Source organism: Bos indicus, chromosome 24 (genome assembly GCF_029378745.1).
Source record: "Bos indicus isolate NIAB-ARS_2022 breed Sahiwal x Tharparkar chromosome 24, NIAB-ARS_B.indTharparkar_mat_pri_1.0, whole genome shotgun sequence".
Lineage (NCBI taxonomy): Eukaryota > Metazoa > Chordata > Mammalia > Artiodactyla > Bovidae > Bos > Bos indicus.
This window is the reverse complement of record NC_091783.1, coordinates 47,202,782-47,219,296: the sequence shown is the minus strand read 5'-3', so window position 1 is coordinate 47,219,296 and position 16,515 is coordinate 47,202,782. Positions and strand designations below refer to the sequence as shown.

Genomic DNA, 16,515 nt, shown 5'->3' with positions numbered 1-16,515 from the left:
CCATTTTTTTCTTTTGAGGTCCCATCCCATTTTTACTGGTCTTGCCCTTTGGCAGGCAAGGTCATTTGAATCTTTTGTGAAGAGGAAGCCATTAGTCATGGTCTATTATTCCACATCTCAGTGAAAGACACCATACCACCCAATTGCCCAAACCCAGGAACCTAGTACTCTTGCCTGGAGAATCCCATGGACTGAGGAGCCTGGTGGGCTGCAGTCCATGGGGTGGCGAAGAGTCGGACACGACTGAGCGACTTCCCTTTCACTTTTCACTTTCATGCATTGGAGAAGGAAATGGCAACCCACTCCAGTGTTCTTGCCTGGAGAATCCCAGGGATGGGGGAGCCTGGTGGGCTGCCGTTTCTGGGGTCGCACAGAGTCGGACACGACTGAAGTGACTTAGCAGCAGCAGCAGCAGGAACCTAGTAATTATCTTGATGCCTTCCTCTCCCTTACCCTTAATCTAATCTTCCACCAATTTCTGACTCTTACCTCCTAAAGATCTTGAATTGGTTTGCTTTGTTTCCACACAGTTTAAGCATCTCTCTTGTAGCCCTGCAATAGATTCTTATCCAGTCTCACATACATTTCGTCACCTCTCCCATCTGTTCCATATTGCAGCCAGAGTTAAGTGTTTTGAAAAATACATGCCTTAATATTACCTACTTAAAATCCTTTGGTGGTGTTTTAATTTGATCAAACACACACAGTTCCTAGTTCTGAAGGGGAAACTAGGAATAGTTTACATTTCCTTCTACTGGCCCTCCAGCAGAAAACTGACTTAACAAATATAAGATGAAAGCAACCTGCAGTCCCAGTGAGGAAGAAAAGCAAAGGGTCCCTAGTCCAAGGATCAGAAAGGGTTATGGCTTACAACACGGCTGACTGCAGCAGTGGACAGAGGGGATGTGGGTGTTCTAGCAGTAAATGAGTCCCCAGTCAAGTGTAGAGCAGCAGTTTTGTCAAGGGGTTTCATATGTGTAAATTGATGTCAGACTGCTCTTAAAGGCTTTTCATTTAGTCATTTTCATATAGAATGCCTAGGATGCCCATCTCTGCACTCAAGGGGTTTAGTTAGATCAAAGGGAGATGAGTGGAGACTCCCAATGTGTATGGAAAGGAAGCAGTGAGTGAAGTGGTTCTACATATCCCAAGATATTGCTCCCCTAGGGATAACAGGCAAGACCTGTCCCATCTGTTCCTTAGAGAGGCAGGGCAGGAAACTTGCCAGCATAAAGTTTTGGAGTAAGTTTATGCTGGAAAAGAGGGACACTTCTGTCAGTGATAGTGGTTAATAAAAGACAGCAATGAGTGCCAGATGCTATTCAAGTAGTAAAGCAGGAAACTGCTTCAGAGACTGGGTGTTTCAAGGGCAGTATCAAGGAGATGACTTCCGAGATAAGTCCTTCAGAATGGGTGAGAAGTGTAAGGGGAAAAAAGCTAACTCCATGTTGGATCTGTTCCTTTAATCTTTAACCTTTGTGCTCTGTTGTCTGTGCTTAGTCATGTTGACTCTGAACCTTTGTAAAGGATTGTTGCCCACAGCCTGAAATATATAGCCCATTTTCAAAGCTTCCGCCTCCCAGGCTTGCCATTTCAAGGTATATAGAGATAAAAAGTTGCATAACAGAGAATAACATTTGTCTCAAGTTGGAGGTTTACAGGAACATGACGACCTGATGTGAGAGTTGGACTGTGAAGAAAGCTGAGCGCCGAAGAATTGATGCTTTTGAACTGTGGTGTTGGAGAAGACTCTTGAGAGTCCCTTGGACTGCAAGGAGATCCAACCAGTCCATCCTAAAGGAGATCAGTCCTGGGCGTTCATTGGAAGGACTGATGCTGAAGATGAAAACTTCAGTACTTTGGCCACCTCATGCGAAGATCTGACTCCATGGAAAAGACCCTGATGCTGGGAGGGATTGGGGGCAGGAGGAGAAGGAGACGACAGAGGATGAGATGGCTGGATGGCATCACCAACTCGATGGACATGGGTTTGGGTAGATTCTGGGAGTTGGTGATGGACAGGGAGGCCTGGCGTGCTGCGGTTCGTGGGGTCGCAAAGAGTCGGACACGACTGAGCGGCTGAACTGAACTGAACTGATGACCTGACTGAAACAACAAAGGATTATCGCATCCCCTTTTGGGGTCTCCCGAGGCACCAGTAAGTTCACAACAGCCCACGCCCCCTCTCCTTTCAGAGTAAAATGGTAAAACAGTTCTTTGGGACCCCAGTCAGCCACCTTCTCAGTTTGCTGGCATTCCAAGTAAAGTCACGAGCCCTTCCCCCAACAGCTCTTTTTGGCCTGTTGTGAAGGCTGTCTCACTGACGTGGCAGAGTAAGCGACCATGGCGCAAAGAAAGGTAATAATAACTTGGTTTGACAACACTGCTGTGGAACGAGAAATTGCCTACTGGACAAAAGCATAAGTTTTTGTTTTTCCTGCTTTATTCAAGCCCAGCAGGGCCCCCACTTAAAGGGATTAGGTCTCGATAACCACTTATTCTGTTACAAGGTAACGAGGTAGCACTAGACCGGTTAGCTCGCACAGGAGCTAAACGGTTACCTGCGAAAGTAACCCAGGGCGGACGGGGCGGAGACGTTTGCGGAGAGGCGGGACTTCCGGCGCAGCCCAGGTCCTGTTTCCGGCGTCGTCAGGCCACTTCCCGGCGCTCTGGGCTCCCCCGGCAAGGACGCTGTGGAGGGACGCGGCCGTCCTGGTTTCTCCGCTAGCCGGGCCTTCGCCTTTGCTGAGAACGGCTCTGCGAGCCCGGTGAGGAGCCGCTGTGGAACGGGCAAGTGCCCGCCCGTCTGGGGGCTTCCTTTCTTTGTGAGGAAGCTGAGGACATAAGCGGTGGCATCTCTAGGCCCCCACCCTCCTGGCTTCTACACCAACCCGCGCGCTCGCTGGGTGAGGCTCGCCCAGCCTTCTCGGCGGGGACGGCCTTCGGCGCGGCACTGCCGCGCGTGCGCCGAGCGGGCCAGCAGCGCTTCCGCCCTGCTAGCGCTGGGTGAGCGGCGGCTCTGGGGTGTTGGTCGTTCCTTGGAACTTACCCCTGAACTGTATTTCGAAGCCCGCGTCCCTTCCCGTCTGTCTGGCGTTTGCCAGGCGCTGAACCTCGCGCTGGCGGACGGTGCGTGACCTGTCCTCAGGAGAAGGAGGAGGGGGTCGTGGTTAAGTTAATGCAGAAAGAGCCCTGTTCATGGACTCGTTCCAGTTATAAGAGCTAGAAATAGGAAGATGATTCCAAGCAAAGAGGACATAAAGTTGTTGGTATATTCTAGATGAGAGGTGATGATTTCAAAAGCCAAGATAATTTGGATAACAATGAAAGGAAGTGAGTGGATTTAAGACTGTACAGGAGGTAGCCATGATATGATTTGGCCCTTGACTGATTGGGAAGAAGGCCAGGGACAGTCTGGTGGTTACATCTACGTTGATGGTGCTCCCATTCACGCATAAGGGTCGCAGGATGAAGAGTAGCTTCTGGAGGATAACAAGGACTTGGTTTGAGAAGCCCCAGGGATATTCAGGGGGAGATATTCTCTGAAGTATCTTGAAGAGTTCTTTTGGGGATGAGAGAGAATTTTTTTCTTTTCATTGAATATGTACCAGTATCAATTGATTATGATTCTTGTAAAGTATCTCTCACATAACTTGTTCAAGCCATGAGAGATGGTGGGACATGGACTTTATATGAAGAAACAAGGACCACCTTTGAAGCCTTTGCAGTTTTCTGGAGTGATACTAATATCTTGCAGTTTATCAGGTATTTACCTGTAGTTCGGATTTGTTGTTCAGTCGCTAAGTCGTGTAGAACTCTGACCCCATGGACTGTATAGCATGCCAGGCTCCTCTGTCCTCCCAGTGTTTTCTCAAATTCATGTCCATTGAGTTGGTGATGCTATCTAACCATCTCATCCTCTGCCACCCGCTTCTCCTTTTGTCTTCAATCTTTCCCAGCCTAAGGGTCTTTTCCAGTGATTCAGCTCTTTGCTCCAGGTGGCCAAAGTATTGGAGCTTCAGCGATAGTCCTTCCAATGAATATTCAGGGTTGATTTACTATAGCCTTACCTTTAGTGACGCAGTGTATTTTAAAGAATCCTTTAACTGTCACACGTCTAAATAGAGTCACTTGGAACAATCTAGTCTTTTGCCTAACAAGCTGCTTCCCCTCTCAGGCAGGTTTATAGTTGGTGCTATTATTGATGTAATGCTCCGTTTCAAGGTCACAATAAAGATCAGAAATAGAATAACATAAGAGTTGGACAGGACTGAGCAACGGAACTAAACTGATGAGGACTGTTAGAAAGGATTTTGCAGTGGAATCTTGATTAACCAGAGCTCATAATATCTTTTATTGCCTCTGCACTCTTCCCCCTTAACCACCCCTCCCCTTGCAGATTCATTATGAAAGACAGATGGAACCAGAGGTTTATTTTAAAATCAAAATACTTGATGAGGGCTGTTATACTGATGTACATTAATTGGGAAAATTTAGTTTTTTATGATTATGAAATGTATGAGAAATGACTAAAACATAGCAAGACTAGTTTTTGTTGTGAAATATGTCATCTACACAAGAGTACGAAGAACATGTCAGTTTTAAATAATTAAAAACACTGTGTACTCACTGTCTAGGTCAAGAAGACCTTGGAGGCACCCTTGTGCGCCTCCTGGTGTGCTCTCCTGCCCAGCCCCTGCAGGAATCACTGCCTGTCAGCCACCCTTGCCTTAATCATTCCCTCCTCCTTGTGGTTTTGTCACCTGTGTATGCTGTAATACGGCATGTATTCTTTTGTGACTTGCTCCTTACCCAGGATGATGTAATTGTAGTCATTCATTTCCACCTCCTTTTGCATTCTGTGTTTGAATACACCACAATTTATTTGTCCATTCTGCTGTTGATAGACATTTGTATTGTTTCCAGTACCTGGTTATTACACACAGTGCTGCTTTGGACATTTTTGTTTGTATCTAAAGGTAGAGTATGAAAAAATCTCTAGGATTTAATACCTGGGAGCGGAACTGCTGGGTCATAGAGTATGGTGATGCCAAATTGGTTCCTAAATGAGTGTTTAGGAACCAATTCTCTCACTTAGCAGTATAAGGGAGTTGCTTTGGAAAACCTTTGATGTTTTCTGACTTAAATTTTGCCTATTTTTTTTGTTGTTGCAGTAATCTCATTCTGCTTTAAATTTGCATATCCTTGGTTACCAATGAGTTTTTTTGAAAATCTTCATGTGTTTATGTGCTCTTTTGTAAAGGATACGTTGATGATTATTCAGTTCAGTTCAGTTCATTTGCTCAGTCATGGCGGACTCTTTGTGGCCCCATGGACTGCAGCACGCCAGGTTTCCCTGTCCATCACCAACTCCCGGAGTTTACTCAAACTCATGTCCATTAAGTCAGTGATACCATCCAATCATCTCATCCTCTGTCATCCCCTTCTCCTCCTGCCTTCAATCTTTCCCATCATCAGGGTCTTTTCAAATGAGTCAGTTCTTTGCATGAGGTGGCCAAAGTATTGAAGTTTCAGCTTCAGCGTCAGTCCTTCCAATGAATATTCAGGACTGATTTCTGTTAGGATGGACTGGTTGGATCTCCTTGCAGTCCAAGGGACTCTCAAAAGTCTTCTCCAACACCACAGTTCAAATGCATCAGTTCTTTGGTGCTCAGCTTTCTTTATAGTCCAACTCTCACATCCATGCATGACTACTGGAAAAACCAAAGCTTTGACTAGATGGACCTTTGTTGGCAAAGTTATGTCTCTGCTTTTTAATATGCTGTCTAGGTTGGTCATAACTTTGCATCCAAGGAGCAAGCGTCTTTTAATTTCATGGCTGCAGTCACCATCTGCAGTGATCTTGGAGCCGAAGAAAATAAAGTCTTCCACTGTTTCCCCATCTGTTTGCCACAAAGTGATGGGACCAGATGCCATGATCTTCGTTTTCTGAATGTTGAGTTTTAAGCCAACTTTTTCACTCTTTCACTTTTATCAAGAAGCTCTTTAGTTCTTTGCTTTCTGCCACAAGGGTGGTGTCATCTGCATATCTGAGGTTATTGATATTTCTCCCGGCAATCTTGATTCCAGCTTGTGCTTCTTCCAGCCCAGCGTTTCTCATGATGTACTCTGCATAGAAGTTAAATAAACAGGGTGACAATATATAGCCTTGACGTACTTCTTTCCCTATTTGGAACCAGTCTGTTCCATGTCCAGTTCTAACTGTTGCTTCCTGACCTGCATACACATTTCTCAGGAGGCAGATCGGGTGGTCTGGTATTCCCATCTCTTAAAGAGTTTTCCAGAGTTTCTTGTGGTCCACACAGTCAAAGGCTTTGGTGTAGTCAATAAAGAAGAAATAGATGTTTTTCTGGAACTCTTGCTTTTTTGATGATCCAACGGATGTTGTCAATTTGATCTCTGGTTCCTCTGCCTTTTCTAAATCCAGCTTGAACATCTGGAAGTTCACGGTTCATGTACTGTTGAAGCCTGGCTTGGAGAATTTTGAGCATTACTTTGCTAGCATGTGAGATGAGTGCAATTGTGCGGTAGTTTGAGCATTCTTTGACATTGCCTTTCTTTGGGATTGGAATGAAAACTGACCTTTTCCAGTCCTGTGGCCACTGTTGAGTTTTCCAAATTTGCTGGCATATTGAGTGCAGCACTTTCACAGCATCATCTTTTAGGATTTAAAATAGCTCTGGAATTCCATCACCTCCACTAGCTTTGTTCGTAGTGATGCTTCCTAAGGCCCACTTGACTTCACATTCCAGGATGTCTGGCTCTAGGCTGGTGATCACACCATTGTGCTTATCTGGGTCATGAAGAACTTTTTTGTACAGTTCTGTGTATTCTTGCCACCTCTTCTTAATATCTTCTGCTTCTGTTAGGTCCATACCATTTCTGTCCTTTATTGTGCTCATCTTTCCATGAAATGTTCCCTTGGTATCTCTAATTTTCTTGAAGAGATCTCTAGACTGCCATTCTATTGTTTTCCTCTATTTCTTTGTATTGATCGCTGAGAAAGGCTTTCTTATCTCTCCTTGCTATTCTTTGGAACTCTGCATTCAAATGGGTATATCTTTCCTTTTCTCCTTTGCCTTTCGCTTCTCTTCTATTCATAGCTATTTGTAAGGCCTCATCAGACAACCATTTTGCCTTTTTGCATTTCTTTTTCTTGGGGATGGTCTTGATCCTTGCCTCCTGCCATGAACCTCCGTCCATAGTTATTCAGGCACTCTGCCTATCAGATCTAATCCCTTGAATCTATTTGTCACTTCCATTGTATAATTCGTTTCAGATTTGCTGTTGTGTAAAGGGTATATTGAGATCTTATGCCATTTTTCTATTAAGTGTTTATCTTTTTCTTAATATTTATAGCTTATATTTCCTGGACTCTGATCCTTTCTGACATGTGTTGCAAATCTATTTTTCACTCTATATATTTCTATTCTCTTTCTCTTTTCACAGTACTGTTGAAATATCTGTCTTTTCCTTTATTCCTTTATGCTTTTTATATCTTAAAGCCATTCCTACCCTCAGATCATGAAGACACTCTCCTATCTAAAAGTTTTACAGTTTCCCCTTAAACATGTGGTTGTTTAATCTTTAAACACAGAAAAATGTGTCTGTAGTATGATGCATGCATGCCCAGTTGCTAAGTTGTGTCGTACTCTTTGTGATCTCATGGACTGTAGCCCTTCAGTCTTCTCTGTCAATGGGATTTTCCAGGCAAGAATACCGAATTGGGTTGCCATTTCCTTCTTCACGGGGTCTTCCCAACCCAGGGCTCAAACCCGAGTCTCTAGCCACATCTCCTGCATTGGCAGGTGTATTCTTTACTACTGAGCCACTTGGGAGGCACATGTAGTATGATATGGAAGTCTAATTTCATTTTTTTCTGCTATAGGTAGTCATTTTTCTTTCTTCACTGATCTGAAACACTATCTCTGTCATATATCAAGATTCCACACTGGTTGGGGTTAGGACTCGAAAAGGGTCTTTTTTTTGGTTCTCTATTCCATTGATCAGTTTTTCTCTTCATTTGTTAATACCACAACATCTTAATTAGTTACAAGACCTGATGAATTGTCTGGATGTTAGGAAAAGCAAGGCTCCCATCTTCTTTCTCTTCAATCTGGGCTGAAGTATCTTGGCTATTTGTACTGGTGTGTGTTTTAGAATCAGCTTATCGAGTTCCACAGAACCCTTTGTGGGATTTTGATTGGAATTGCTTTAAATCTCCTGGTCATTAAAAAGGGAAGCTTACATAATATCGGGTCCTTTAAAAGATCTGTCTATATATTTAAGTCTTCTTTGTGTCTTTCATTGAGGTTTTATAGTTTTGCCATGGAAGTGACTCTTGTTAGACTTTCTGGTAACTGTATTTTCTGACACTACTGTAAGTGATACCTTTTTTTAAATTAGTTTTCTAATTGTGACATAGTGATTTTCCAATATTAGTTGCTACACTTTTTTACTTTGTTTTAGACTCCTGAATTTTTGTATATACAATCAACTCATCATGAATAACGTTAGTTTTGCTTCTTCTTTCCAATCCTTATACCTTTTTCTTGTACTGCATTAGCTGAGGTATCATTCGCAATGTTAAATAGAAGTGGTGGTAGTAACATCCTTGTGTCTTTCCCTGTCGCATTGTTTTCAGTTTATTACTGATATCTGATTTTATAGTATGAAGTATAAGTTATAAACTTACAAATATATTACTGATAAGTCTAATGTTGGCTATCTATACTGCTACTGCTAAGTCACTTCACTCGTGTCCGACTCTGTGTAACCCCATAGACGGCAGCCCACCAGGCTCCGCCGTCCCTGGGATTCTCCAGGCAAGAACACTGGAGTGGGTTGCCATTTCCTTCTCCAATGCTTTTGTAAATACTCTTTTATCATCTTAAAGAAGTTCCATGGCTCAATATAGTAGGGATTTTGGTTCTCTCAATACTGCTCTATAGATCCAGTGCAGTTCTAGTCAGAATCCCAATGGGGAGATTTGGTGTTTGTTTTGATGGAAAATGACAGGCATCAATGTGGATCAATTTCAGAAATACAATGTTGAGCAAAATGTGAAAGCCACAAAATTATGATCTCACTTTTATAGAGTTAAAAGACATTAAATTAAAGCTGTGTGACAAGTAAAAATATTAAGAAAAGCAAGAAAATGATTATCACAAAATTCATTATGTTAATTGCTTCTGGGAGGTAGGAAGGGAATGTAACTAAAGGGGCTCATATAGGAGGTGCGGCAGTATTAGCGGTGTTCTTTCTAATCTTAAACTAGGGGCTGGCTAAACATACAAGTTTCATTTTTATATTACGATTATTATTAGATATGAAAACATCTTTCTTGTGCCTTCAGCCCATTTTTAAAAGAGATCTTTTTAAAATTTGTTTTCCTCCAGAAGTTGAAAATTTGTAAAAAATGGTACAATGAAAGCCATATACCTTTCACCACAATTTACTAATTGTTAATATTTTGGTCTATTTGTTTTATGTCTCTCTCATGCATTGCACTTATTTGTCATGTCTCTCCACATATCTTTAATTTGAAACAGTTCCCCAGCCTCTTCTTTGTCTTTTATGATATTGATTTTTTTTTGAAAAGTTCAAGCCAGTTTTATAGAATTTGGAATTGCCATGATTGATTTGTGTTACACATTTTTGGCAGAAATTCTGCAAAGGCAGGACTACTACAAAAGTCTTCCCAGGAAGCATGTAATGTCAGTTTCCCCCATTATTAAGGGTGTTAATTTTATCATTTGGTTAAGGGATTATTTGGCCATTTTTCCCACTGTAAAAGTATGTGGAAAGTATCTCATTCGTAGTTAATGGAGAACCTTAATTTGTGGGTGATTATTTGAGCCTGAGTGATTAAACATCCTTGAACAGTGTGGGTTTGAACTGCGTGGGTCCATATAATTGGATATTTTTCAGTAGTAGATGTTACGGTGCTAGACAGTTGTTGGTTGGTTGAATCCAAGGATGTGGAGGAACCCTGGATGTGGAGGGTGAATTGTAAGTTATGCGTAAATTAGCCCCTGCATTGTTCAAGGGTTAACTACTATTCCCTAACAACTTTTCACCCAGTGGCTGTATTATTGTTCCTCATTTCTGTTACCTTTTTCTTTTCGGTGCTCACGTTGCCCCAGGTTTGGTCAGTTGAATCCCCTGCTTCCCCTGTCCTTTTTGTCCCCTGTGATCTGGTAAAACATTATCTTCCAGACTTACCCGTATTTCGGCCGCCCCAGCCCTGCTTTGTTTAGTGCATATTAGCTGTGGTCATAACTGTGGGAGTCTTGTTGCTTCTTGTTCCTTTTAGTGGAGAGTGCTAAGAAATACATAAATGTTTTTAAATCACGAATTCATAATGACACCTCTAATTCTAAACCACACAACAGGGTTCTTCCTGTCCTCCCATTCCATATTTATAGCTCTTTTCTTCCATTTGAGAACCCTGATTTTTTTCTAAACATCAACAGTATGTGCTGATTTACTCAGTCCTACAACACACATGGAATTATTTTGGAACTCATACCACTACCATTACCAACAACAAGCCTGCTGAATTAAGTTCAAGATTTTCTTGCAGTTCTTTTGTCCTTGGAGTATATCCTATGGTAGGGCTAGAGTCAGCACTCTACAGAAGTTGTCTGTAGTTTGTTTGAATTCCATTTTAGGGCCGGCTTAATTTACATTTGAATACATTAACTATTAACATGATTCAAAGTCAAAACTAAGCTTGAGCAAGTTAGTAACTTCTCAGAGTCTCAATTTCTTCCTCTGGGATTGCTGAGAACTTTCAGTGACGTAGTAAAGACTACAGAGTGTTTAGCAGAGTGCAGATCACCTATGCTGCTGCTGCTGCTAAGTCGCTTCAGTCGTGTCCAACTCTGTGCGACCCCATAGACGGCAGCCCACCAGGCCCCCCCGTCCCTGGGATTCTCCAGGCAAGAACACTGGAGTGGGTTGCCTTTTCCTCCTCCAATGCATGAAAGTGAAAAGTGAAAGTGAAGTCGCTCAGTTGTGTCCAACTCCCAGCGACCCTATGGACTGCAGCCTACCAGGCTCCCCCGTCCATGGGATTTTCCAGGCAAGAGTACTGGAGTGGGGTGCCATGCCTTCTCCCATATCTATGCAGATCACCTATAGCATTGGGTAAATGGGAGCTGTTCTTTCTTTCTCTTTGAATTATTCCCAGTCACTTCTCGCTTCTTACCTTTCCTGGTCTGAGACCCCAGGCCATGCATGGGGTGGGGTAGGGGGGCAGGTAGAGGGAAGTACCTGTTAGACAGATGAGTGGGAAAGAACAGGACACATAGATTATGTTCCTACTCTATGCTCATCACTGCCAGGCATTTTCCTTAACTCAGTGAACCCTCTCAGCCCTGCAGGGTCTTCACAAGTGTGTTTCCCCTTATATAGATGAGGAAGTAGAGGCTTGGGATGATGAATACTCTTGCCCAAGGGTAGGCAGCTACTCCCAAACCATGGACCTACCTCACCGTTACCGCTGGTGCTGCTTTCCCTGCCTTCTGCATCTCCCTCATTTGGGACCCAGGTTCCAGCTCCCTGAGGGAAGCCCTGATCAGGTTTGGGAAGGAACAGGGAGGGCCTGGAGCCGTCCTGGCTGACGGGTCCCTGGGCCCAGCCTGCACACTGTCTCTGCGCCTTCCTGCCTCTGCGTCCGTCTTGGGTCCGGACATGCTGACAGCTGACCAAGTGGGAAATGCACTTTTCTCCAGTTTGCCCAGTGGCAGTCCTCAGTGCTCCTTGATCAGCGGCTGCCACTGGCCAGCAATGGACTGCAGTTCTGGGCTCACTCGGGGTTTCTTTTTTATGTTTATTCCTGTGTGCAGAGATGGCTGACATGGAGTAGGAGGGGTCTGGGAAATAAGAGGAGCTAAGGAGCTAATACCTAGAAGCTGGAGGGAATTGAGGAGTCATCTTTGCCATCCCTCCGCCTGCTGACAGCACTCCCCCTACGGGGGACCAACGCTTACAGGGTAATGCTGGACAGCCTGGCGTACTCCTGGCAGCTTGGGAGACAGACCCAGCAGGGGTTAGCAGGCTAAAGAAGACGAAATTGGGGTAGAGGGCTGTGCGCGTGTTACACTGATACCTTCATCCCACATTGCCCGGCTGGAGGCAGTAAAGACTGAGGCTTCCTCTTGCCTCCCTGCCCCACATATTGAGGAGAAACTCAGGACCAGAGAAGGCACGTGGCCAAAGTCACACAGTCAATTTGAGGCAGACCCAGGACCAACACCCAGGCCTGGTGACCCAAGCTCTCACAGTGCATCTCGGAGGGAGCCAGCTAGGAGAGAGAGGTCTGCCCCCATCCACCTGTGTCCCAGGGATGCAGTCAACCACCTGAGAGCTCTTCCTTCACTACCTGTATCATCCCTGGGTTCTTTCCCTCTTTCCCATCTGCTTCTCACTTTAAAGAAAATGGCTCTTCCAGCTCTGCTGTCTCTTCAGGGCCAGACACAGTAAGTGTTCAGTACACATGAGCCGTTTGAAGACACAAGGAATGGGGCAGCTTGGCAACATCCCGGGAGGGTGAAATGAGCACACACCCTCAGACCCAGCAAGACCTCAGAAATGTCCACGCACGTGGCCACCAGGAGACATGCACAAGGATGTTCACAGAGGCACCCTTCACTATAATACGTGCAGAGCTGCCTCAGCCTTCATGGTCAGGAGAAGAGAAAGATAAATTGTGCTTTCACACAATAGAATAATACCATACAGCAGTGAAAATGACCTATATCTACCTGTGTTAACATGGCTACATCTCACAAGCAATGTGGAATGGTAAAGCAAGTCATGAAGTGTACATAGAAGAACAGTAATACTAAGCTGTCAGCACTTCAAAATAAGGAAAGTAATAACCTTGGGGCAGGAAAGATGTGGACTCAGATTAGAGGGGTACACAGAGGGCTCCACTCTGCCGATGATGTTCTGTTTCTGAACTTGAATGATGGATAAAAGGGATTGTATTATTCTTGATACCTTTTGTATGTCTGAAATATTTTATTATAAAAACAAAAGGAAAAAAAGTTTAAAAAACTAAAAATGCAGGCAGTCCTATCCTTTTGTCTTTAGATTCCATACAATTCCTACCACTCCCTTATTATCTTTGAACCGTTATCTTTATACTTAAACTTTGTATTCCCGTTATATTTCACTGTCTATATGATATAACTCATAATAAACATACTTTAAAGGAGATATATGCAAAAGGGAAATTGGACATTATAGCATAAGGAAAATATTTCCTGACTAAAATTACTGTATTACTTGAAATATCCTCCTCAGTTCAGTTCAGTTGCTCAGTCGTGTCCAACTCTTTGCGACCCCATGAATCACAGCACGCCAGGCCTCCCTGTCCATCACCAACTCCCGGAGTTCACTCAGACTCACGTCCATCGAGTCAGTGATGGCATCCAGCAATCTCATCGTCTGTCTTCCCCTTCTCCTGCCCCCAATCCCTCCCAGCATCAGAGTCTTTTCCAAGGAGTCAACTCTTCGTATGAGGTGGCCAAAGTACTGGAGTTTCAGCTTTCGCATCATTCCTTCCAAAGAAATCCCAGCGCTGATCTCCTTCAGAGTGGACTGGTTGGATCTCCTTGCAGTCCAAGGGACTCGCAAGAATCTTCTCCAACACCACAGTTCAAAAGCATCAATTCTTCGGCGCTCACCCTTCTTCACAGTCCAACTGTCACATCCATACATGACCACAGGAAAAATCATAGCCTTGACTAGACGGACCTTTGTTGGCAAAGTAATGTCTCTGCTTTTGAATATGCTATCTAGGTTGGCCATAACTTTCCTTCCAAGGAGTAAGCGTCTTTTAATTTCATGGCTGCAGTCACCATCTGCAGTGATTTTGGAGCCCAGAAAAATAAAGTCTGCCACTGTTTCCACTGTTTCCCCATCTATTTTCCATGAAGTGATGGGACCAGGTGCTGTGATCTTTGTTTTCTGAATGTTGAGCTTTAAGCCAACTTTTTCACTCTCCTCTTTCACTTTCATCAAATTTTTTAATTCCTCTTCACTTCCTGCCATAAGGGTGGTGTCATCTGCATATCTGAGGTTATTGATATTTCTCCTGGCAATCTTGATTCCAGCTTGTGCTTCTTCAGTCCAGCGTTTCTCATGATGTACTCTGCATAGAAGTTAAATAAGCAGGGTGACAATGTACAGCCTTGACGTACTCCTTTCCCTATTTGGAACCAGTCTGTTGTTCCATGTCCAGTTCTAACTGTTGCTTCCTGACCTACGTACAGATTTCTCAAGAGGCAGGTCAGGTGGTCTGGTATTCCCATCTCTTTCAGAATTTTCCACAGTTTATTGTGATCCATACAGTCAAAGGCTTTGGCATAGTCAATAAAGCAGAAATAGGTGTTTTTCTGGAACTCTCTTGCTTTTTCCATGATCCAGTGGATTTTGGTAATTTGATCTGTGGTTCCTCTGCCTTTTCTAAAACCAGCTTGAACATCAGGAAGTTCACGGTTCACGTATTGCTGAAGCCTGGCTTGGAGAATTTTGAGCATTACTTTATTAGCATGTGAGATGAGTGCAATTGTGCGGTAGTTTGAGCATTCTTTGGCATTGCCTTTCTTTGGGATTGGAATGAAAACTGACCTTTTCCAGTCCTGTGGCCACTGCTGAGTTTTCCAAATTTGCTGGCATATTGAGTGCAGCACTTTCACAGCATCATCTTTCAGGATTTGAAATAGCTCAACTGGAATTCCATCACTTCCATTAGCTTTGTTCGTAGTGATGCTTTCTAAGGCCCACTTGACCTCACATTCCAGGATGTCTGGCTCTAGGACAGTGATTACATCATCCTGAGTATCTGGGTCGTGAAGATCTTTTTTTGTACAGTTCTGTGTATTCTTGCCACCTCTTAATATCTTCTGCTTCTGTTAGGTCCATAACATTTCTGTTCTTTATTGAGCCTATCTTTGCAGGAAATGTTCCCTTGGTATCTCTAATTTTCTTGAAGAGATCTCTATGCTTTCCCATTCTCTTGTTTTCTTCTATTTCTTTGCATTGATCGCTGAGGAAGGCTTTCTTATCTCTTCTTGCTATTCTTTGGAACTCTGCATTCAGATGCTTATATCTTTCCTTTTCTCTTGCTTTTCGCTTCTCTTGTTTTCACAGCTATTTGTAAGGCCTCCCCAGACAGCCATTTTGCCTTTTTGCATTTCTTTTCCATGAGGATGGTCTTGATCCCTGTCTCCTGTACAAGTTCATCAGGCAGTCTATCTATCAGATCTAGGCCCTTAAATCTATTTCTCACTTCCACTGTATAATCATAAGGGATTTGATTTAGGTCATACCTGAATGGTCTAGTGGTTTTCCCTACTTTCTTCAATTTAAGTCTGAATTTGGTAATAAGGAGTTCATGATCTGAGCCACAGTCAGCTCCCGGTCTTGTTTTTATTGACTGTGTAGAGCTTTTCCATCTTTGGCTGCGAAGAACATAATCTGATTTCGGTGTTGACCATCTGGTGATATCCATGTGTAGAGTCTTCTCTTGTGTTGTTGGAAGAGGGTGTTTGCTATAACCAGTGCATTTTCTTGGCAAAACTCTTATTAGTCTTTGCCCTGCTTCATTCTGTATTCCAAGGCCAAATTTGCCTGTTACTCCAGGTGTTTCTTGACTTCCTACTTTTGCATTCCAGTCCCCTATAATGAAAAGGACATCTTTTTGGGGTGTTAGTTCTAAAAGGTCTTGTAGGTCTTCATAGAACCATTCAACTTCAGCTTTAGCGTTACTGGTTGGGGCGTAGACTTGGATTACTGTGATATTGAATGGTTTTCCTTGGAAATGAACAGAGATCATTCTGTCGTCTTTGAGATTGCATCCAAGTACTGTATTATGGACTCTTTTGTTTACCATGATGGCTACTCCATTTCTTCTGAGGGATTCCTGTCCGCAGTAGTAGATATAATGGTCATCTGAGTTAAATTCACCCATTCCAGTCCATTTGAGTTCGCTGATTCCTAGAATGTCGACATTCACTCTTGCCATCTCTTGTTTGACCACTTCCAATTTGCCTTGATTCATGGACCTGACATTCCAGGTTCCTATGCAATATTGCTCTTTACAGCATTGGACCTTGCTTCTATCACCAGTCACATCCACAGCTGGGTATTGTTTTTGCTTTGGCTCCATCCCTTCATTCTTTCTGGAGTTATTTCTCCACTGATCTCCAGTAGCATATTGGGCACCTACTGACCTGGGGAGTTTCTCTTTCAGTATCCCATCATTTTGCCTTTTCATACTGTTCATGGGGTTCTCAAGGCAAGAATACTGAAGTGGTTTGCCATTCCCTTCTCCAGTGGACCACATTCTATCAGATCTCTCCACCATGACCCGCCTGTCTTGGGTTGCCCCACGGGCATGGCTTAGTTTCATTGAGTTAGACAAGGCTGTGGTCCTAGTGTGATTAGATTGACTACCTGTGAGTATGGCCTCAGTGTGTC

General features: G+C 43.6%; 1 protein-coding gene across 3 annotated transcripts in view; it reads left to right on the top strand.

Annotated features, from left to right (window-relative positions):
* The first annotated feature begins 2,631 nt into the window (after positions 1–2,631).
* Positions 2,632–16,515, top strand: part of HDHD2 (haloacid dehalogenase like hydrolase domain containing 2) — a 49,539-nt gene continuing 35,655 nt past the window's right edge. Inside the window, exon 1 of one of the 3 annotated variants that reach the window (XM_019986674.2) lies at positions 2,632–2,768. The gene's annotated coding sequence lies outside the window, so the exon portion shown is untranslated. Of the gene's footprint in view, positions 2,769–2,991; positions 3,130–3,163; positions 3,766–16,515 lie in introns of those variants that run through there. The other 2 variants (XM_019986676.2, XM_019986675.2) reach the window with 2 other exon arrangements.